This window comes from Drosophila takahashii, unplaced genomic scaffold (assembly GCF_030179915.1).
Source record: "Drosophila takahashii strain IR98-3 E-12201 unplaced genomic scaffold, DtakHiC1v2 scaffold_86, whole genome shotgun sequence".
Lineage (NCBI taxonomy): Eukaryota > Metazoa > Arthropoda > Insecta > Diptera > Drosophilidae > Drosophila > Drosophila takahashii.
The window spans coordinates 46754-72091 of record NW_027221766.1 but is presented as its reverse complement, the minus strand read 5'-3'; the positions used below and the strand labels follow the sequence as shown (position 1 = coordinate 72091).

Sequence of the window (25338 nt, the reverse complement as noted above, 5' to 3'; positions counted from 1 at the left end):
AAATTACTTGAATATGGAAATAAAAGAAGTTATATTGATATGGAAGAAAATAATGAGTCATATAGATATGTTGGCATCAGTACGAAATATGCCCAATTTACATACACCGGGGCCGCAGTACGAAAAATACCCAATATTTAGACGTCGTGGCCAAAAACATATATAGGGAGGCAGTGCTCGCCGACCGGCCGTATTGTTCAAAATTTATGTTTATCATATTATTTTGGCAATGCTATATATAAATGATATCTTATACATATAATTCAATTATAGCGATATGGAAATACCATATTATATGTATAAAGAAAAAAAATGTATAATAAAATATACATTGACATACAAATATGGCTAGTTGTATGGATATGCCGTATTCATTATATGGATACGGCATATAGATTATATAAATATGACCAAAAAAATATTTTATATTGATATGGCAAATAAAGAAATTACTTGAATATGGAAATAAAAGAAGTTATATTGATATGGAAGAAAATAATGAGTCATATAGATATGTTGGCATCAGTACGAAATATGCCCAATTTACATACACCGGGGCCGCAGTACGAAAATACCCAATATTTAGACGTCGTGGCCAAAAACATATATAGGGAGGCAGTGCTCGCCGACCGGCCGTATTGTTCAAAATTTATGTTTATCATATTATTTTGGCAATGCTATATATAAATGATATCTTATACATATAATTCAATTATAGCGATATGGAAATACCATATTATATGTATAAAGAAAAACATGTATAATAAAATATACATTGACATACAAATATGGCTAGTTGTATGGATATGCCGTATTCATTATATGGATACGGCATATAGATTATATGGATATGACCAAAAAATAATTCATAAAGAAATTATATGAATATGGCAGAAATAATTGGTTATATTAATATGATCAAATAATACTTTATATAAAAAAGTGAATATCTTTGGTTGGGTGGCAAAGAGAATTAAATATGCCCGATATATAGACGTCGTGGCCAAAAACTACTATAGGGTGAAGTGCTTGTCTGTTGGTCTATATATATACATATAATATTTTATGCGTACACATTATTATTATAGATAGTTAATATCTATCGTATGGGTGGCAAACGGAATTAAATAATTTCGATATTTAGACGTCGTGGCCAAAAACTACTATAGGATGGTCAGTGGTTGTCCACCAATTAATTATTGAACAAACCATATGAATATCATATGCTGTTGTCAATATAATGTATATCAATAATAATAAAAATAAGGATGGTACAGTAAGTAGTCCATCTACTATTGAACAAAATATATTATAATATATACTTTTGTTATCAATAGAACAACATATATTAAAATCAAAATATTATCCGTATAAATTTGTTTCTTAAATGAAATTAAGACTTGGCTACGCGGTTAATATTATAAACCCATGATAATAAGGTGAAACAGAGGTCAAGTTTCTATTATATATAGAATAACAAATTGTTTCCGACTTTTATCGTTAATCTTTGGTGGCAGGTATATATGATAATTTATATTAAATTATTATATCCCCTGTCGTTTGGGCACAGAGTATCGCTTGCCGGTACAATGTGTTTACAAAAAGCATTATAATAAAATATAATTGCAATATTAGTGATCAAAATAATTTCATATGCGCTCGGTTTTATATCATATATTACCAGAGAGTTATATGGAAAAGATAAATTTTAAATTTATCATCAAAATGCAAATGATTTAACTCAATATTTATATTGGTTAAACAAAAATTGTACATGTGTGGATACAATAATTATGTATGTTGAACAAAAATGATATTTTAGAATGAAATATGTATATATAATATAATAAAAACTTATAGAAAGAACAATATATATTGAAAATTGTGTTATAAAAAAGTTGTACTTTTTCTTTAACATCAATTATAAACTTGTTATATTAGTGGCGAAACAAGTAAAAATTAAAGAACGTATACGAATGCCATATAAAAATGGCCGTATTCGAATTAAAATAGAATTATTTCACAAAGCAAAAAAAAAATATTGAATTAAAATCAATATTTAAGAAAAACCGAACATATAAAATGGAAATAAAATCTATTATATTTATATTACTAATTTCTATTCAAAAAATATGAATGAAATATGAACGAAAACATTATTCTGGTTGATCCTGCCAGTAGTTATATGCTTGTCTCAAAGATTAAGCCATGCATGTCTAAGTACACACGAATTAAAAGTGAAACCGCAAAAGGCTCATTATATCAGTTATGGTTCCTTAGATCGTTAACAGTTACTTGGATAACTGTGGTAATTCTAGAGCTAATACATGCAATTAAAACATGAACCTTATGGGACATGTGCTTTTATTAGGCTAAAACCAAGCGATCGCAAGATCGTTATATTGGTTGAACTCTAGATAACATGCAGATCGTATGGTCTTGTACCGACGACAGATCTTTCAAATGTCTGCCCTATCAACTTTTGATGGTAGTATCTAGGACTACCATGGTTGCAACGGGTAACGGGGAATCAGGGTTCGATTCCGGAGAGGGAGCCTGAGAAACGGCTACCACATCTAAGGAAGGCAGCAGGCGCGTAAATTACCCACTCCCAGCTCGGGGAGGTAGTGACGAAAAATAACAATACAGGACTCATATCCGAGGCCCTGTAATTGGAATGAGTACACTTTAAATCCTTTAACAAGGACCAATTGGAGGGCAAGTCTGGTGCCAGCAGCCGCGGTAATTCCAGCTCCAATAGCGTATATTAAAGTTGTTGCGGTTAAAACGTTCGTAGTTGAACTTGTGCTTCATACGGGTAGTACAACTTACAATTGTGGTTAGTACTATACCTTTATGTATGTAAGCGTATTACCGGTGGAGTTCTTATATGTGTTTAAATACTTGTATTTTTTCATATGTTCCTCCTATTTAAAAACCTGCATTAGTGCTCTTAAACGAGTGTTATTGTGGGCCGGTACAATTACTTTGAACAAATTAGAGTGCTTAAAGCAGGCTTCAAATGCCTGAATATTCTGTGCATGGGATAATGAAATAAGACCTCTGTTCTGCTTTCATTGGTTTTCAGATCAAGAGGTAATGATTAATAGAAGCAGTTTGGGGGCATTAGTATTACGACGCGAGAGGTGAAATTCTTGGACCGTCGTAAGACTAACTTAAGCGAAAGCATTTGCCAAAGATGTTTTCATTAATCAAGAACGAAAGTTAGAGGTTCGAAGGCGATCAGATACCGCCCTAGTTCTAACCATAAACGATGCCAGCTAGCAATTGGGTGTAGCTACTTTTATGGCTCTCTCAGTCGCTTCCCGGGAAACCAAAGCTTTTGGGCTCCGGGGGAAGTATGGTTGCAAAGCTGAAACTTAAAGGAATTGACGGAAGGGCACCACCAGGAGTGGAGCCTGCGGCTTAATTTGACTCAACACGGGAAAACTTACCAGGTCCGAACATAAGTGTGTAAGACAGATTGATAGCTCTTTCTCGAATCTATGGGTGGTGGTGCATGGCCGTTCTTAGTTCGTGGAGTGATTTGTCTGGTTAATTCCGATAACGAACGAGACTCAAATATATTAAATAGATATCTTCAGGATTATGGTGTTGAAGCTTATATAGCCTTCATTCATGGTGGCAGTAAAATGTTTATTGTGTTTGAATGTGTTTATATAAGTGGAGCCGTACCTGTTGGTTTGTCCCATTATAAGGACACTAGCTTCTTAAATGGACAAATTGCGTCTAGCAATAATGAGATTGAGCAATAACAGGTCTGTGATGCCCTTAGATGTCCTGGGCTGCACGCGCGCTACAATGAAAGTATCAACGTGTATTTCCTAGACCGAGAGGTCCGGGTAAACCGCTGAACCACTTTCATGCTTGGGATTGTGAACTGAAACTGTTCACATGAACTTGGAATTCCCAGTAAGTGTGAGTCATTAACTCGCATTGATTACGTCCCTGCCCTTTGTACACACCGCCCGTCGCTACTACCGATTGAATTATTTAGTGAGGTCTCCGGACGTGATCACTGTGACGCCTTGTGTGTTACGGTTGTTTCGCAAAAGTTGACCGAACTTGATTATTTAGAGGAAGTAAAAGTCGTAACAAGGTTTCCGTAGGTGAACCTGCGGAAGGATCATTATTGTATAATATCCTTACCGTTAATAAAAAAATTTGTTAATACAAATTTAATACAAATTACCAATATATATATATATATACATAATAATTATAATAATAATTATACCAAAAATATGATCTTAAAAGTAAAAGATCAAATAAATTTCGAACAAGCAAATCGAAATATTGTAATAATATAATATTATTACAAATAAATTAAATAGAAACAAACATAAAATTCGAACAAGCAAATCGAATTATTAATATAATAAAATATATTTTATATATTTATTATAAACTTTTGTGTGTATATGGACCATAATATACACGCGTTGCGAGATGTATTGGCCAACTAATTTGATGATGATCATACATTGGATAATGCAACAACCTAAAATATACAATGTTGTACCTGGTTTCAGGTTAATGTTTTATATAAAATTATCAATATATATTAACAAACAAATGCCATTACAAATAATACTTTGATATATATTGTTTATATAAAACTAAGACATTTCGCAGCATTTATTTTAGGTATATAAATACATTTATTGAAGGAAGTGATATATGCCAGTAAAATGGTGTATTTTTAATTTCTTTCAATAAAAACATATTTGACCAAATTTAACACCAATATTATAAAACTCTAAGCGGTGGATCACTCGGCTCATGGGTCGATGAAGAACGCAGCAAACTGTGCGTCATCGTGTGAACTGCAGGACACATGAACATCGACATTTTGAACGCATATCGCAGTCCATGCTGTTATGTACTTTAATTAATTTTATAGTGCTGCTTGGACTACATATGGTTGAGGGTTGTAAGACTATGCTAATTAAGTTGTTTATACAAATTTTATAATAAAATTTTATAAGCATATGGTATATTATTGGATAAAAATAATTTAATTATTTTATTCATAATATTAACAAATATATGAAAAACATTATCTCACAATAGTAATTAAACTTTGAGAAAAACGAAGAGGAATATTTTCTTTTTCAATCAAATAATACTGAGAAATGTCTAGCATAAAATATTATCTAGAATTGTCTCTTATTAATGATTTGAAATATGAAAAACGTTGACAATATTATTATTCTTCGTTAATTCGTTACAAATAAATGCCATTAATATATATATACGTCAGCTTTAAACGAATTTAATAAAATGTTTTATCATTATATATAAAGAATTAATTGCAAATAAAAGTTATATACAACCTCAACTCATATGGGACTACCCCCTGAATTTAAGCATATTAATTAGGGGAGGAAAAGAAACTAACAAGGATTTTCTTAGTAGCGGCGAGCGAAAAGAAATCAGTTCAGCACTAAGTCACTTTGTCTATATGGCAAATGTGAGATGCAGTGTATGGAGCGTCAATATTCTAGTATGAGAAATTAACGATTTAAGTCCTTCTTAAATGAGGCCATTTACCCATAGAGGGTGCCAGGCCCGTATAACGTTAATGATTACTAGATGATGTTTCCAAAGAGTCGTGTTGCTTGATAGTGCAGCACTAAGTGGGTGGTAAACTCCATCTAAAACTAAATATAACCATGAGACCGATAGTAAACAAGTACCGTGAGGGAAAGTTGAAAAGAACTCTGAATAGAGAGTTAAACAGTACGTGAAACTGCTTAGAGGTTAAGCCCGATGAACCTGAATATCCGTTATGGAAAATTCATCATTAAAATTGTAATATTTAAACAATATTATGATAATAGTGTGCATTTTTTCCATATAAGGACATTGTAATCTATTAGCATACCAAATTTATCATAAAATATAACTTATAGTTTATTCAAATTAAATTGCTTGCATTTTAACACAGAATAAATGTTATTAATTTGATAAAGTGCTGATAGATTTATATGAATACAGTGCGTTAATTTTCGGAATTATATAATGGCATGATTATCATTGATTTTTGTGTTTATTATATGCACTTGTAGGATTAACAATGCGAAAGATTCAGGATACCTTCGGGACCCGTCTTGAAACACGGACCAAGGAGTCTAACATATGTGCAAGTTATTGGGATATAAACCTAATAGCGTAATTAACTTGACTAATAATGGGATTAGTTTTTTAACTATTTATAGCTAATTAACACAATCCCGGGGCGTTCTATATAGTTATGTATAATGATATTTATATTATTTATGCCTCTAACTGGAACGTACCTTGAGCATATATGCTGTGACCCGAAAGATGGTGAACTATACTTGATCAGGTTGAAGTCAGGGGAAACCCTGATGGAAGACCGAAACAGTTCTGACGTGCAAATCGATTGTCAGAATTGAGTATAGGGGCGAAAGACCAATCGAACCATCTAGTAGCTGGTTCCTTCCGAAGTTTCCCTCAGGATAGCTGGTGCATTTTAATATTATATAAAATAATCTTATCTGGTAAAGCGAATGATTAGAGGCCTTAGGGTCGAAACGATCTTAACCTATTCTCAAACTTTAAATGGGTAAGAACCTTAACTTTCTTGATATGAAGTTTAAGGTTATGATATAATGTGCCCAGTGGGCCACTTTTGGTAAGCAGAACTGGCGCTGTGGGATGAACCAAACGTAATGTTACGGTGCCCAAATTAACAACTCATGCAGATACCATGAAAGGCGTTGGTTGCTTAAAACAGCAGGACGGTGATCATGGAAGTCGAAATCCGCTAAGGAGTGTGTAACAACTCACCTGCCGAAGCAACTAGCCCTTAAAATGGATGGCGCTTAAGTTGTATACCTATACATTACCGCTAAAGTAGATGATTTATATTACTTGTGATATAAATTTTGAAACTTTAGTGAGTAGGAAGGTACAATGGTATGCGTAGAAGTGTTTGGCGTAAGCCTGCATGGAGCTGCCATTGGTACAGATCTTGGTGGTAGTAGCAAATAATCGAATGAGACCTTGGAGGACTGAAGTGGAGAAGGGTTTCGTGTGAACAGTGGTTGATCACGAGTTAGTCGGTCCTAAGTTCAAGGCGAAAGCCGAAAATTTTCAAGTAAAACCAAAAACGCAATATATACAAATCAAGCTAATATAATATACTTGAATAATTTTGAACGAAAGGGAATACGGTTCCAATTCCGTAACCTGTTGAGTATCCGTTTGTTATTAAATATGGGCCTCGTGCTCATCCTGGCAACAGGAACGACCATAAAGAAGCCGTCGAGAGATATCGGAAGAGTTTTCTTTTCTGTTTTATAGCCGTACTACCATGGAAGTCTTTCGCAGAGAGATATGGTAGATGGGCTAGAAGAGCATGACATATACTGTTGTGTCGATATTTTCTCCTCGGACCTTGAAAATTTATGGTGGGGACACGCAAACTTCTCAACAGGCCGTACCAATATCCGCAGCTGGTCTCCAAGGTGAAGAGTCTCTAGTCGATAGAATAATGTAGGTAAGGGAAGTCGGCAAATTAGATCCGTAACTTCGGGATAAGGATTGGCTCTGAAGATTGAGATAGTCGGGCTTGATTGGGAAACAATAACATGGTTTATGTGCTCGTTCTGGGTAAATAGAGTTTCTAGCATTTATGTTAGTTACTTGTTCCCCGGATAGTTAGTTACGTAGCCAATTGTGGAACTTTCTTGCTAAAATTTTTAAGAATACTAATTGGGTCAAACCAATTAGTTCTTATTAATTATAACGATTATCAATTAACAATCAATTCAGAACTGGCACGGACTTGGGGAATCCGACTGTCTAATTAAAACAAAGCATTGTGATGGCCCTAGCGGGTGTTGACACAATGTGATTTCTGCCCAGTGCTCTGAATGTCAAAGTGAAGAAATTCAAGTAAGCGCGGGTCAACGGCGGGAGTAACTATGACTCTCTTAAGGTAGCCAAATGCCTCGTCATCTAATTAGTGACGCGCATGAATGGATTAACGAGATTCCTACTGTCCCTATCTACTATCTAGCGAAACCACAGCCAAGGGAACGGGCTTGGAATAATTAGCGGGGAAAGAAGACCCTTTTGAGCTTGACTCTAATCTGGCAGTGTAAGGAGACATAAGAGGTGTAGAATAAGTGGGAGATATTAGACTTCGGTTTGGTATCGTCAATGAAATACCACTACTCTTATTGTTTCCTTACTTACTTGATTAAATGGAACGTGTATCATTTCCTAGCCATTATACGGATATATTTATTATATCTTATGGTATTGGGTTTTGATGCAAGCTTCTTGATCAAAGTATCACGAGTTTGTTATATAATCGCAAACAAATTCTTTAATAAAACGGTGCATTTATGTATTTTTGATTTGAAAATTTGGTATAACTCCAATTACTCAGGTATGATCCAATTCAAGGACATTGCCAGGTAGGGAGTTTGACTGGGGCGGTACATCTCTCAAATAATAACGGAGGTGTCCCAAGGCCAGCTCAGTGCGGACAGAAACCACACATAGAGCAAAAGGGCAAATGCTGACTTGATCTCGGTGTTCAGTACACACAGGGACAGCAAAAGCTCGGCCTATCGATCCTTTTGGTTTAAAGAGTTTTTAACAAGAGGTGTCAGAAAAGTTACCATAGGGATAACTGGCTTGTGGCGGCCAAGCGTTCATAGCGACGTCGCTTTTTGATCCTTCGATGTCGGCTCTTCCTATCATTGTGAAGCAAAATTCACCAAGCGTTGGATTGTTCACCCATGCAAGGGAACGTGAGCTGGGTTTAGACCGTCGTGAGACAGGTTAGTTTTACCCTACTAATGACAAAACGTTGTTGCGACAGCATTCCTGCGTAGTACGAGAGGAACCGCAGGTACGGACCAATGGCACAATACTTGTTCGAGCGAACAGTGGTATGACGCTACGTCCGTTGGATTATGCCTGAACGCCTCTAAGGTCGTATCCGTGCTGGACTGCAATGATAAATAAGGGGCAATTTGCATTGTATGGCTTCTAAACCATTTAAAGTTTATAATTTACTTTATAAACGACAATGGATGTGATGCCAATGTAATTTGTAACATAGTAAATTGGGAGGATCTTCGATCACCTGATGCCGCGCTAGTTACATATAAAAGCATTATTTAATACAATGACAAAGCCTAGAATCAATTGTAAACGACTTTTGTAACAGGCAAGGTGTTGTAAGTGGTTGAGCAGCTGCCATACTGCGATCCACTGAAGCTTATCCTTTGCTTGATGATTCGATAATAAACATAAATTTAATTGTGTTTATTTTGTTTGGCTTTTTTAAGTCAGAATATATATATATATATAAAATATATATATATAAAATAATAATTATATTTAAATAAATTTTATTTAAATATATTTAACAATGGTAGCCATATGTATCGTCATCCTATTAGTGACGCGTATAAAAATATTCTAAGTCCGAACATGCAAATAAGAGACATATGCAAGTATATGTACTTCTTAAGGTAGCCAACTGAATCGTCATCCTATTAGTGACGTGTATACAAATATTCTAAGTCCGAACATACAAGTAAGAGACATATGCAAGTATATGTACCTCTTAAGGTAGCCAACTGAATCGTCATCCTATTAGTGACGTGTATACAAATATTCTAAGTCCGAACATACAAATAAGAGACATATGCAAGTATATGTACCTCTTAAGGTAGCCAACTGAATCGTCATCCTATTAGTGACGCGTATAAAAATATTCTAAGTCCGAACATGCAAATAAGAGACATATGCAAGTATATGTACCTCTTAAGGTAGCCAACTGAATCGTCATCCTATTAGTGACGTGTATAAAAATATTCTAAGTCCGAACATACAAGTAAGAGACATATGCAAGTATATGTACCTCTTAAGGTAGCCAACTGAATCGTCATCCTATTAGTGACGTGTATAAAAATATTCTAAGTCCGAACATACAAGTAAGAGACATATGCAAGTAATGTACCTCTTAAATAGATGATTGAATCGTCATCTTATTAGTGACGTGTATAAAAATATTCCAAGTCCAAACATGAGTTATATGGATATGAAAATAATATTAAGTTCTAGTATGGATATGAAAAAAATGAGTTATATGGATATGGGAAAAATAACAAGTTCTAGTATGGATATGAAAAAAATGAGTTATGTGGATATGGGAAAAATAATAATTTCTAGTATGGATATGAAAAAAAAATGAGTTATATGGATATGGAAAAGAATACAGAGTTCTAGTATGGATATGGAAAAATGAGTTATATGAATATGGGAAAAATGATAAGTTCTAGTATGGATATGAAAAAATATTGAGTTATATGGATATTAAAGAAATAATAAGTTCTAGTATGGATATGGAATAAAATGAGTTATCTAGATATGGCAAAAATATAATGTTCTAGTATGGATATGAAAAAAATTAGTTATATGAATATGGGAAAATTTATAAGTTCTAGTATGGATATGGGAAAAATAATAAGTTCTAGTATGGATATAAAAAAATATTGAGTTATATGGATATTAAAGAAATAATAAGTTCTAGTATGGATATGGAAAAAAATTAGTTATATTGATATGCTAAATAATGAGTTATATGCATATGGGAAAAATACTAAGTTGTAGTATGGATATGGGAAGAATACTGAGTTCTAGTATGGATATGGGAAAAATAATCAGTTCTAGTATGGATATGAAAAATATTGAGTTTTATGGATATTGAAGAGATAATAAGCTCTAGTATGGATATGGAAAAAATTAATTATATTGTATAGTAAATAATAAGTTATATGGATATAGGAAGAAAATTAGGTTCTAGTATGGATATGAAAAAAATTAGTTCTATGGATATGGGAAAAATAAAAGTTCTGGTATGGATATGGAAAAATATTAAGTTATATGGATATTTAAGAAATAATAAGTTCTAGTATGGATATGGAATAAAATGAGTTATAAGATATGGCAAAAATATAATGTTCTAGTATGGATATGAAAAAAATTAGTTATATGAATATGGGAAAATTTATAAGTTCTAGTATGGATATGGGAAAAAGAATAAGTTCTAGTATGGATATGAAAAAATATTGAGTTATATGAATATTAAAGAAATAATAAGTTCTAGTATGAATATGGAAAATATTATTTATATTGATATGGTAAATAATGATTTATATGGATATGGGATAAATACTAAATTCTAGTGTGGATATGGATAATTATATAGATATAGAAAAAAAGTTATAGGATATGGATATGGTGGCATCAGTATATAAATATTTATATATACAGGAGCCGCAGTACGATAAAAACCCAATATTTATACGTCGTGGAAAAAATATATAGGGAGCAGTGCTGCCGACCGCCGTATTGTTCAAAATTTATGTTTATTCATATTATTTTGGCAATGCTATATATAAATGATATCTTATACATATAATCATATTAGCGATATGGAATACCATATTATATGTATAAAGAAAAAAATGTATAATAAAATATACATTGACATACAAATATGGCTAGTTGTATGGATATGATATTATATGGATACGGCATATAGATTATATAAATATGACCAAAAAATATTTATATTGATATGGCAAATAAAGAAATTACTTGAATATGGAAATAAAAGAGTTATATTGATATGGAAGAAAATAATGAGTCATATAGATATGTTGGCATCAGTACGAAATATGCCCAATTTACATACACCGGGGCCGCAGTACGAAAAATACCCAATATTTAGACGTCGTGGCCAAAAACATATATAGGGAGGCAGTGCTCGCCGACCGGCCGTATTGTTCAAAATTTATGTTTATCATATTATTTTGGCAATGCTATATATAAATGATATCTTATACATATAATTCAATTATAGCGATATGGAAATACCATATTATATGTATAAAGAAAAAAATGTATAATAAAATATACATTGACATACAAATATGGCTAGTTGTATGGATATGCCGTATTCATTATATGGATACGGCATATAGATTATATAAATATGACCAAAAAATATTTTATATTGATATGGCAAATAAAGAAATTACTTGAATATGGAAATAAAAGAAGTTATATTGATATGGAAGAAAATAATGAGTCATATAGATATGTTGGCATCAGTACGAAATATGCCCAATTTACATACACCGGGGCCGCAGTACGAAAAATACCCAATATTTAGACGTCGTGGCCAAAAACATATATAGGGAGGCAGTGCTCGCCGACCGGCCGTATTGTTCAAAATTTATGTTTATCATATTATTTTGGCAATGCTATATATAAATGATATCTTATACATATAATTCAATTATAGCGATATGGAAATACCATATTATATGTATAAAGAAAAAAAATGTATAATAAAATATACATTGACATACAAATATGGCTAGTTGTATGGATATGCCGTATTCATTATATGGATACGGCATATAGATTATATAAATATGACCAAAAAATATTTTATATTGATATGGCAAATAAAGAAATTACTTGAATATGGAAATAAAAGAAGTTATATTGATATGGAAGAAAATAATGAGTCATATAGATATGTTGGCATCAGTACGAAATATGCCCAATTTACATACACCGGGGCCGCAGTACGAAAAATACCCAATATTTAGACGTCGTGGCCAAAAACATATATAGGGAGGCAGTGCTCGCCGACCGGCCGTATTGTTCAAAATTTATGTTTATCATATTATTTTGGCAATGCTATATATAAATGATATCTTATACATATAATTCAATTATAGCGATATGGAAATACCATATTATATGTATAAAGAAAAAAATGTATAATAAAATATACATTGACATACAAATATGGCTAGTTGTATGGATATGCCGTATTCATTATATGGATACGGCATATAGATTATATAAATATGACCAAAAAATATTTTATATTGATATGGCAAATAAAGAAATTACTTGAATATGGAAATAAAAGAAAGAATATAAGAAGTTATATTGATATGGAAGAAAATAATGAGTCATATAGATATGTTGGCATCAGTACGAAATATGCCCAATTTACATACACCGGGGCCGCAGTACGAAAAATACCCAATATTTAGACGTCGTGGCCAAAAACATATATAGGGAGGCAGTGCTCGCCGACCGGCCGTATTGTTCAAAATTTATGTTTATCATATTATTTTGGCAATGCTATATATAAATGATATCTTATACATATAATTCAATTATAGCGATATGGAAATACCATATTATATGTATAAAGAAAAAAAATGTATAATAAAATATACATTGACATACAAATATGGCTAGTTGTATGGATATGCCGTATTCATTATATGGATACGGCATATAGATTATATAAATATGACCAAAAAATATTTTATATTGATATGGCAAATAAAGAAATTACTTGAATATGGAAATAAAAGAAGTTATATTGATATGGAAGAAAATAATGAGTCATATAGATATGTTGGCATCAGTACGAAATATGCCCAATTTACATACACCGGGGCCGCAGTACGAAAAATACCCAATATTTAGACGTCGTGGCCAAAAACATATATAGGGAGGCAGTGCTCGCCGACCGGCCGTATTGTTCAAAATTTATGTTTATCATATTATTTTGGCAATGCTATATATAAATGATATCTTATACATATAATTCAATTATAGCGATATGGAAATACCATATTATATGTATAAAGAAAAAAAATGTATAATAAAATATACATTGACATACAAATATGGCTAGTTGTATGGATATGCCGTATTCATTATATGGATACGGCATATAGATTATATGGATATGACCAAAAAATAATTCATAAAGAAATTATATGAATATGGCAGAAATAATTGGTTATATTAATATGATCAAATAATACTTTATATAAAAAAGTGAATATCTTTGGTTGGGTGGCAAAGAGAATTAAATATGCCCGATATATAGACGTCGTGGCCAAAAACTACTATAGGGTGAAGTGCTTGTCTGTTGGTCTATATATATACATATAATATTTTATGCGTACACATTATTATTATAGATAGTTAATATCTATCGTATGGGTGGCAAACGGAATTAAATAATTTCGATATTTAGACGTCGTGGCCAAAAACTACTATAGGATGGTCAGTGGTTGTCCACCAATTAATTATTGAACAAACCATATGAATATCATATGCTGTTGTCAATATAATGTATATCAATAATAATAAAAAATAAGGATGGTACAGTAAGTAGTCCATCTACTATTGAACAAAATATATTATAATATATACTTTTGTTATCAATAGAACAACATATATTAAAATCAAAATATTATCCGTATAAATTTGTTTCTTAAATGAAATTAAGACTTGGCTACGCGGTTAATATTATAAACCCATGATAATAAGGTGAAACAGAGGTCAAGTTTCTATTATATATAGAATAACAAATTGTTTCCGACTTTTATCGTTAATCTTTGGTGGCAGGTATATATGATAATTTATATTAAATTATTATATCCCCTGTCGTTTGGGCACAGAGTATCGCTTGCCGGTACAATGTGTTTACAAAAAGCATTATAATAAAATATAATTGCAATATTAGTGATCAAAATAATTTCATATGCGCTCGGTTTTATATCATATATTACCAGAGAGTTATATGGAAAAGATAAATTTTAAATTTATCATCAAAATGCAAATGATTTAACTCAATATTTATATTGGTTAAACAAAAATTGTACATGTGTGGATACAATAATTATGTATGTTGAACAAAAATGATATTTTAGAATGAAATATGTATATATAATATAATAAAAACTTATAGAAAGAACAATATATATTGAAAATTGTGTTATAAAAAAGTTGTACTTTTTCTTTAACATCAATTATAAACTTGTTATATTAGTGGCGAAACAAGTAAAAATTAAAGAACGTATACGAATGCCATATAAAAATGGCCGTATTCGAATTAAAATAGAATTATTTCACAAAGCAAAAAAAAAATATTGAATTAAAATCAATATTTAAGAAAAACCGAACATATAAAATGGAAATAAAATCTATTATATTTATATTACTAATTTCTATTCAAAAAATATGAATGAAATATGAACGAAAACATTATTCTGGTTGATCCTGCCAGTAGTTATATGCTTGTCTCAAAGATTAAGCCATGCATGTCTAAGTACACACGAATTAAAAGTGAAACCGCAAAAGGCTCATTATATCAGTTATGGTTCCTTAGATCGTTAACAGTTACTTGGATAACTGTGGTAATTCTAGAGCTAATACATGCAATTAAAACATGAACCTTATGGGACATGTGCTTTTATTAGGCTAAAACCAAGCGATCGCAAGATCGTTATATTGGTTGAACTCTAGATAACATGCAGATCGTATGGTCTTGTACCGACGACAGATCTTTCAAATGTCTGCCCTATCAACTTTTGATGGTAGTATCTAGGACTACCATGGTTGCAACGGGTAACGGGGAATCAGGGTTCGATTCCGGAGAGGGAGCCTGAGAAACGGCTACCACATCTAAGGAAGGCAGCAGGCGCGTAAATTACCCACTCCCAGCTCGGGGAGGTAGTGACGAAAAATAACAATACAGGACTCATATCCGAGGCCCTGTAATTGGAATGAGTACACTTTAAATCCTTTAACAAGGACCAATTGGAGGGCAAGTCTGGTGCCAGCAGCCGCGGTAATTCCAGCTCCAATAGCGTATATTAAAGTTGTTGCGGTTAAAACGTTCGTAGTTGAACTTGTGCTTCATACGGGTAGTACAACTTACAATTGTGGTTAGTACTATACCTTTATGTATGTAAGCGTATTACCGGTGGAGTTCTTATATGTGTTTAAATACTTGTATTTTTTCATATGTTCCTCCTATTTAAAAACCTGCATTAGTGCTCTTAAACGAGTGTTATTGTGGGCCGGTACAATTACTTTGAACAAATTAGAGTGCTTAAAGCAGGCTTCAAATGCCTGAATATTCTGTGCATGGGATAATGAAATAAGACCTCTGTTCTGCTTTCATTGGTTTTCAGATCAAGAGGTAATGATTAATAGAAGCAGTTTGGGGGCATTAGTATTACGACGCGAGAGGTGAAATTCTTGGACCGTCGTAAGACTAACTTAAGCGAAAGCATTTGCCAAAGATGTTTTCATTAATCAAGAACGAAAGTTAGAGGTTCGAAGGCGATCAGATACCGCCCTAGTTCTAACCATAAACGATGCCAGCTAGCAATTGGGTGTAGCTACTTTTATGGCTCTCTCAGTCGCTTCCCGGGAAACCAAAGCTTTTGGGCTCCGGGGGAAGTATGGTTGCAAAGCTGAAACTTAAAGGAATTGACGGAAGGGCACCACCAGGAGTGGAGCCTGCGGCTTAATTTGACTCAACACGGGAAAACTTACCAGGTCCGAACATAAGTGTGTAAGACAGATTGATAGCTCTTTCTCGAATCTATGGGTGGTGGTGCATGGCCGTTCTTAGTTCGTGGAGTGATTTGTCTGGTTAATTCCGATAACGAACGAGACTCAAATATATTAAATAGATATCTTCAGGATTATGGTGTTGAAGCTTATATAGCCTTCATTCATGGTGGCAGTAAAATGTTTATTGTGTTTGAATGTGTTTATATAAGTGGAGCCGTACCTGTTGGTTTGTCCCATTATAAGGACACTAGCTTCTTAAATGGACAAATTGCGTCTAGCAATAATGAGATTGAGCAATAACAGGTCTGTGATGCCCTTAGATGTCCTGGGCTGCACGCGCGCTACAATGAAAGTATCAACGTGTATTTCCTAGACCGAGAGGTCCGGGTAAACCGCTGAACCACTTTCATGCTTGGGATTGTGAACTGAAACTGTTCACATGAACTTGGAATTCCCAGTAAGTGTGAGTCATTAACTCGCATTGATTACGTCCCTGCCCTTTGTACACACCGCCCGTCGCTACTACCGATTGAATTATTTAGTGAGGTCTCCGGACGTGATCACTGTGACGCCTTGTGTGTTACGGTTGTTTCGCAAAAGTTGACCGAACTTGATTATTTAGAGGAAGTAAAAGTCGTAACAAGGTTTCCGTAGGTGAACCTGCGGAAGGATCATTATTGTATAATATCCTTACCGTTAATAAAAAAATTTGTTAATACAAATTTAATACAAATTACCAATATATATATATATATACATAATAATTATAATAATAATTATACCAAAAATATGATCTTAAAAGTAAAAGATCAAATAAATTTCGAACAAGCAAATCGAAATATTGTAATAATATAATATTATTACAAATAAATAAAATAGACACAAACATAAAATTCGAACAAGCAAATCGAATTATTAATATAATAAAATATATTTTATATATTTATTATAAACTTTTGTGTGTATATGGACCATAATATACACGCGTTGCGAGATGTATTGGCCAACTAATTTGATGATGATCATACATTGGATAATGCAACAACCTAAAATATACAATGTTGTACCTGGTTTCAGGTTAATGTTTTATATAAAATTATCAATATATATTAACAAACAAATGCCATTACAAATAATACTTTGATATATATTGTTTATATAAAACTAAGACATTTCGCAGCATTTATTTTAGGTATATAAATACATTTATTGAAGGAATTGATATATGCCAGTAAAATGGTGTATTTTTAATTTCTTTCAATAAAAACATATTTGACCAAATTTAAAACCAATATTATAAAACTCTAAGCGGTGGATCACTCGGCTCATGGGTCGATGAAGAACGCAGCAAACTGTGCGTCATCGTGTGAACTGCAGGACACATGAACATCGACATTTTGAACGCATATCGCAGTCCATGCTGTTATGTACTTTAATTAATTTTATAGTGCTGCTTGGACTACATATGGTTGAGGGTTGTAAGACTATGCTAATTAAGTTGTTTATACAAATTTTATAATAAAATTTTATAAGCATATGGTATATTATTGGATAAAAATAATTTAATTATTTTATTCATAATATTAACAAATATATGAAAAACATTATCTCACAATAGTAATTAAACTTTGAGAAAAACGAAGAGGAATATTTTCTTTTTCAATCAAATAATACTGAGAAATGTCTAGCATAAAATATTATCTAGAATTGTCTCTTATTAATGATTTGAAATATGAAAAACGTTGACAATATTATGATTCTTCGTTAATTCGTTACAAATAAATGCCATTAATATATATATACGTCAGCTTTAAACGAATTTAATAAAATGTTTTATCATTATATATAAAGAATTAATTGCAAATAAAAGTTATATACAACCTCAACTCATATGGGACTACCCCCTGAATTTAAGCATATTAATTAGGGGAGGAAAAGAAACTAACAAGGATTTTCTTAGTAGCGGCGAGCGAAAAGAAATCAGTTCAGCACTAAGTCACTTTGTCTATATGGCAAATGTGAGATGCAGTGTATGGAGCGTCAATATTCTAGTATGAGAAATTAACGATTTAAGTCCTTCTTAAATGAGGCCATTTACCCATAGAGGGTGCCAGGCCCGTATAACGTTAATGATTACTAGATGATGTTTCCAAAGAGTCGTGTTGCTTGATAGTGCAGCACTAAGTGGGTGGTAAACTCCATCTAAAACTAAATATAACCATGAGACCGATAGTAAACAAGTACCGTGAGGGAAAGTTGAAAAGAACTCTGAATAGAGAGTTAAACAGTACGTGAAACTGCTTAGAGGTTAAGCCCGATGAACCTGAATATCCGTTATGGAAAATTCATCATTAAAATTGTAATATTTAAACAATATTATGATAATAGTGTGCATTTTTTCCATATAAGGACATTGTAATCTATTAGCATACCAAATTTATCATAAAATATAACTTATAGTTTATTCAAATTAAATTGCTTGCATTTTAACACAGAATAAATGTTATTAATTTGATAAAGTGCTGATAGATTTATATGAATACAGTGCGTTAATTTTTCGGAATTATATAATGGCATGATTATCATTGATTTTTGTGTTTATTATATGCACTTGTAGGATTAACAATGCGAAAGATTCAGGATACCTTCGGGACCCGTCTTGAAACACGGACCAAGGAGTCTAACATATGTGCAAGTTATTGGGATATAAACCTAATAGCGTAATTAACTTGACTAATAATGGGATTAGTTTTTTAACTATTTATAGCTAATTAACACAATCCCGGGGCGTTCTATATAGTTATGTATAATGATATTTATATTATTTATGCCTCTAACTGGAACGTACCTTGAGCATATATGCTGTGACCCGAAAGATGGTGAACTATACTTGATCAGGTTGAAGTCAGGGGAAACCCTGATGGAAGACCGAAACAGTTCTGACGTGCAAATCGATTGTCAGAATTGAGTATAGGGGCGAAAGACCAATCGAACCATCTAGTAGCTGGTTCCTTCCGAAGTTTCCCTCAGGATAGCTGGTGCATTTTAATATTATATAAAATAATCTTATCTGGTAAAGCGAATGATTAGAGGCCTTAGGGTCGAAACGATCTTAACCTATTCTCAAACTTTAAATGGGTAAGAACCTTAACTTTCTTGATATGAAGTTTAAGGTTATGATATAATGTGCCCAGTGGGCCACTTTTGGTAAGCAGAACTGGCGCTGTGGGATGAACCAAACGTAATGTTACGGTGCCCAAATTAACAACTCATGCAGATACCATGAAAGGCGTTGGTTGCTTAAAACAGCAGGACGGTGATCATGGAAGTCGAAATCCGCTAAGGAGTGTGTAACAACTCACCTGCCGAAGCAACTAGCCCTTAAAATGGATGGCGCTTAAGTTGTATACCTATACATTACCGCTAAAGTAGATGATTTATATTACTTGTGATATAAATTTTGAAACTTTAGTGAGTAGGAAGGTACAATGGTATGCGTAGAAGTGTTTGGCGTAAGCCTGCATGGAGCTGCCATTGGTACAGATCTTGGTGGTAGTAGCAAATAATCGAATGAGACCTTGGAGGACTGAAGTGGAGAAGGGTTTCGTGTGAACAGTGGTTGATCACGAGTTAGTCGGTCCTAAGTTCAAGGCGAAAGCCGAAAATTTTCAAGTAAAACCAAAAACGCAATATATACAAATCAAGCTAATATAATATACTTGAATAATTTTGAACGAAAGGGAATACGGTTCCAATTCCGTAACCTGTTGAGTATCCGTTTGTTATTAAATATGGGCCTCGTGCTCATCCTGGCAACAGGAACGACCATAAAGAAGCCGTCGAGAGATATCGGAAGAGTTTTCTTTTCTGTTTTATAGCCGTACTACCATGGAAGTCTTTCGCAGAGAGATATGGTAGATGGGCTAGAAGAGCATGACATATACTGTTGTGTCGATATTTTCTCCTCGGACCTTGAAAATTTATGGTGGGGACACGCAAACTTCTCAACAGGCCGTACCAATATCCGCAGCTGGTCTCCAAGGTGAAGAGTCTCTAGTCGATAGAATAATGTAGGTAAGGGAAGTCGGCAAATTAGATCCGTAACTTCGGGATAAGGATTGGCTCTGAAGATTGAGATAGTCGGGCTTGATTGGGAAACAATAACATGGTTTATGTGCTCGTTCTGGGTAAATAGAGTTTCTAGCATTTATGTTAGTTACTTGTTCCCCGGATAGTTAGTTACGTAGCCAATTGTGGAACTTTCTTGCTAAAATTTTTAAGAATACTAATTGGGTCAAACCAATTAGTTCTTATTAATTATAACGATTATCAATTAACAATCAATTCAGAACTGGCACGGACTTGGGGAATCCGACTGTCTAATTAAAACAAAGCATTGTGATGGCCCTAGCGGGTGTTGACACAATGTGATTTCTGCCCAGTGCTCTGAATGTCAAAGTGAAGAAATTCAAGTAAGCGCGGGTCAACGGCGGGAGTAACTATGACTCTCTTAAGGTAGCCAAATGCCTCGTCATCTAATTAGTGACGCGCATGAATGGATTAACGAGATTCCTACTGTCCCTATCTACTATCTAGCGAAACCACAGCCAAGGGAACGGGCTTGGAATAATTAGCGGGGAAAGAAGACCCTTTTGAGCTTGACTCTAATCTGGCAGTGTAAGGAGACATAAGAGGTGTAGAATAAGTGGGAGATATTAGACTTCGGTTTGGTATCGTCAATGAAATACCACTACTCTTATTGTTTCCTTACTTACTTGATTAAATGGAACGTGTATCATTTCCTAGCCATTATACGGATATATTTATTATATCTTATGGTATTGGGTTTTGATGCAAGCTTCTTGATCAAAGTATCACGAGTTTGTTATATAATCGCAAACAAATTCTTTAATAAAACGGTGCATTTATGTATTTTTGATTTGAAAATTTGGTATAACTCCAATTACTCAGGTATGATCCAATTCAAGGACATTGCCAGGTAGGGAGTTTGACTGGGGCGGTACATCTCTCAAATAATAACGGAGGTGTCCCAAGGCCAGCTCAGTGCGGACAGAAACCACACATAGAGCAAAAGGGCAAATGCTGACTTGATCTCGGTGTTCAGTACACACAGGGACAGCAAAAGCTCGGCCTATCGATCCTTTTGGTTTAAAGAGTTTTTAACAAGAGGTGTCAGAAAAGTTACCATAGGGATAACTGGCTTGTGGCGGCCAAGCGTTCATAGCGACGTCGCTTTTTGATCCTTCGATGTCGGCTCTTCCTATCATTGTGAAGCAAAATTCACCAAGCGTTGGATTGTTCACCCATGCAAGGGAACGTGAGCTGGGTTTAGACCGTCGTGAGACAGGTTAGTTTTACCCTACTAATGACAAAACGTTGTTGCGACAGCATTCCTGCGTAGTACGAGAGGAACCGCAGGTACGGACCAATGGCACAATACTTGTTCGAGCGAACAGTGGTATGACGCTACGTCCGTTGGATTATGCCTGAACGCCTCTAAGGTCGTATCCGTGCTGGACTGCAATGATAAATAAGGGGCAATTTGCATTGTATGGCTTCTAAACCATTTAAAGTTTATAATTTACTTTATAAACGACAATGGATGTGATGCCAATGTAATTTGTAACATAGTAAATTGGGAGGATCTTCGATCACCTGATGCCGCGCTAGTTACATATAAAAGCATTATTTAATACAATGACAAAGCCTAGAATCAATTGTAAACGACTTTTGTAACAGGCAAGGTGTTGTAAGTGGTTGAGCAGCTGCCATACTGCGATCCACTGAAGCTTATCCTTTGCTTGATGATTCGATAATAAACATAAATTTAATTGTGTTTATTTTGTTTGGCTTTTTTAAGTCAGAATATATATATATATAAAATATATATATATAAAATAATAATTATATTTAAATAAATTTTATTTAAATATATTTAACAATGGTAGCCATATGTATCGTCATCCTATTAGTGACGCGTATAAAAATATTCTAAGTCCGAACATGCAAATAAGAGACATATGCAAGTATATGTACTTCTTAAGGTAGCCAACTGAATCGTCATCCTATTAGTGACGTGTATACAAATATTCTAAGTCCGAACATACAAGTAAGAGACATATGCAAGTATATGTACCTCTTAAGGTAGCCAACTGAATCGTCATCCTATTAGTGACGTGTATAAAAATATTCTAAGTCCGAACATACAAGTAAGAGACATATGCAAGTATATGTACCTCTTAAGGTAGCCAACTGAATCGTCATCCTATTAGTGACGCGTATAAAAATATTCTAAGTCCGAACATGCAAATAAGAGACATATGCAAGTATATGTACCTCTTAAGGTAGCCAACTGAATCGTCATCCTATTAGTGACGTGTATAAAAATATTCTAAGTCCGAACATACAAGTAAGAGACATATGCAAGTATATGTACCTCTTAAGGTAGCCAACTGAATCGTCATCCTATTAGTGACGTGTATAAAAATATTCTAAGTCCGAACATACAAGTAAGAGACATATGCAAGTATATGTACCTCTTAAGGTAGCCAACTGAATCGTCATCCTATTAGTGACGTGTATAAAAATATTCCAAGTCCAAACATGAGTTATATGGATATGAAAATAATATTAAGTTCTAGTATGGATATGAAAAAAAATGAGTTATATGGATATGGGAAAAATAACAAGTTCTAGTATGGATATGAAAAAAATGAGTTATGTGGATATGGGAAAAATAATAAGTTCTAGTATGGATATGAAAAAAAAATGAGTTATATGGATATGGAAAAGAATACAGAGTTCTAGTATGGATATGGAAAAATGAGTTATATGAATATGGGAAAAATGATAAGTTCTAGTATGGATATGAAAAAATATTGAGTTATATGGATATTAAAGAAATAATAAGTTCTAGTATGGATATGGAATAAAATGAGTTATATAGATATGGCAAAAAATTTAATGTTCTAGTATGGATATGAAAAAAATTAGTTATATGAATATGGGAAAATTTATAAGTTCTAGTATGGATATGGGAAAAATAATAAGTTCTAGTATGGATATAAAAAAATATTGAGTTATATGGATATTAAAGAAATAATAAGTTCTAGTATGGATATGGAAAAAAATTAGTTATATTGATATGCTAAATAATGAGTTATATGCATATGGGAAAAATACTAAGTTGTAGTATGGATATGGGAAGAATACTGAGTTCTAGTATGGATATGGGAAAAATAATCAGTTCTAGTATGGATATGAAAAAATATTGAGTTTTATGGATATTGAAGAGATAATAAGCTCTAGTATGGATATGGAAAAAATTAATTATATTGTAATAGTAAATAATAAGTTATATGGATATAGGAAGAAAATTAGGTTCTAGTATGGATATGAAAAAAATTAGTTCTATGGATATGGGAAAAATAAAAAGTTCTGGTATGGATATGGAAAAATATTAAGTTATATGGATATTAAAGAAATAATAAGTTCTAGTATGGATATGGAATAAAATGAGTTATATAGATATGGCAAAAATATAATGTTCTAGTATGGATATGAAAAAAATTAGTTATATGAATATGGGAAAATTTATAAGTTCTAGTATGGATATGGGAAAAAGAATAAGTTCTAGTATGGATATGAAAAAATATTGAGTTATATGAATATTAAAGAAATAATAAGTTCTAGTATGAATATGGAAAAATATTATTTATATTGATATGGTAAATAATGATTTATATGGATATGGGATAAATACTAAATTCTAGTGTGGATATGGAAAAAACGAGTTATATGGATATGGGAAAAATAATAAGTTCAAGTATGGATATGGAAAAAAATTAGTTTAATAGTTATAGGTATGGAAAAAAATTAATTATATAGATATAGAACAAAAAATAAGTTATATGGATATGGTGGCATCAGTACGAAATATGCCCAATTTACATACACCGGAGCCGCAGTACGATAAATACCCAATATTTAGACGTCGTGGCCAAAAACATATATAGGGAGGCAGTGCTCGCCGACCGGTTGTATTGTTCAAAATTTATGTTTTTCATATTATTTTGGCAATGCTATATATAAATGATATCTTATACATATAATTCAATTATAGCGATATGGAAATACCATATTATATGTATAAAGAAAAAAAATGTATAATAAAATATACATTGACATACAAATATGGCTAGTTGTATGGATATGCCGTATTCATTATATGGATACGGCATATAGATTATATAAATATGACCAAAAAATATTTTATATTGATATGGCAAATAAAGAAATTACTTGAATATGGAAATAAAAGAAGTTATATTGATATGGAAGAAAATAATGAGTCATATAGATATGTTGGCATCAGTACGAAATATGCCCAATTTACATACACCGGGGCCGCAGTACGAAAAATACCCAATATTTAGACGTCGTGGCCAAAAACATATATAGGGAGGCAGTGCTCGCCGACCGGCCGTATTGTTCAAAATTTATGTTTATCATATTATTTTGGCAATGCTATATATAAATGATATCTTATACATATAATTCAATTATAGCGATATGGAAATACCATATTATATGTATAAAGAAAAAAAATGTATAATAAAATATACATTGACATACAAATATGGCTAGTTGTATGGATATGCCGTATTCATTATATGGATACGGCATATAGATTATATAAATATGACCAAAAAATATTTTATATTGATATGGCAAATAAAGAAATTACTTGAATATGGAAATAAAAGAAGTTATATTGATATGGAAGAAAATAATGAGTCATATAGATATGTTGGCATCAGTACGAAA

The 25338-nt window shown here is 32.9% G+C and overlaps 6 non-coding genes across 6 annotated transcripts; all 6 read left to right on the top strand.

The window, feature by feature from the left end:
• Positions 1-2158: 2158 nt before the first annotated feature.
• On the top strand, positions 2159-4153 carry LOC138914730 (small subunit ribosomal RNA). Its single transcript, XR_011420542.1, has one exon. It is a non-coding gene; the product is annotated as a small subunit ribosomal RNA (ribosomal RNA).
• Positions 4154-4776: 623 nt separating this feature from the next.
• Positions 4777-4955, top strand: LOC138914740 (5.8S ribosomal RNA). Its single transcript, XR_011420550.1, has one exon. It is a non-coding gene; the product is annotated as a 5.8S ribosomal RNA (ribosomal RNA).
• A 398-nt stretch (positions 4956-5353) lies between these two features.
• Positions 5354-9309, top strand: LOC138914732 (large subunit ribosomal RNA). Its single transcript, XR_011420544.1, has one exon. It is a non-coding gene; the product is annotated as a large subunit ribosomal RNA (ribosomal RNA).
• Positions 9310-15173: 5864 nt separating this feature from the next.
• LOC138914729 (small subunit ribosomal RNA) lies at positions 15174-17168 on the top strand. Its single transcript, XR_011420541.1, has one exon. It is a non-coding gene; the product is annotated as a small subunit ribosomal RNA (ribosomal RNA).
• A 623-nt stretch (positions 17169-17791) lies between these two features.
• Positions 17792-17970, top strand: LOC138914739 (5.8S ribosomal RNA). Its single transcript, XR_011420549.1, has one exon. It is a non-coding gene; the product is annotated as a 5.8S ribosomal RNA (ribosomal RNA).
• A 398-nt stretch (positions 17971-18368) lies between these two features.
• On the top strand, positions 18369-22325 carry LOC138914733 (large subunit ribosomal RNA). Its single transcript, XR_011420545.1, has one exon. It is a non-coding gene; the product is annotated as a large subunit ribosomal RNA (ribosomal RNA).
• The last annotated feature ends 3013 nt before the right edge of the window (positions 22326-25338 follow it).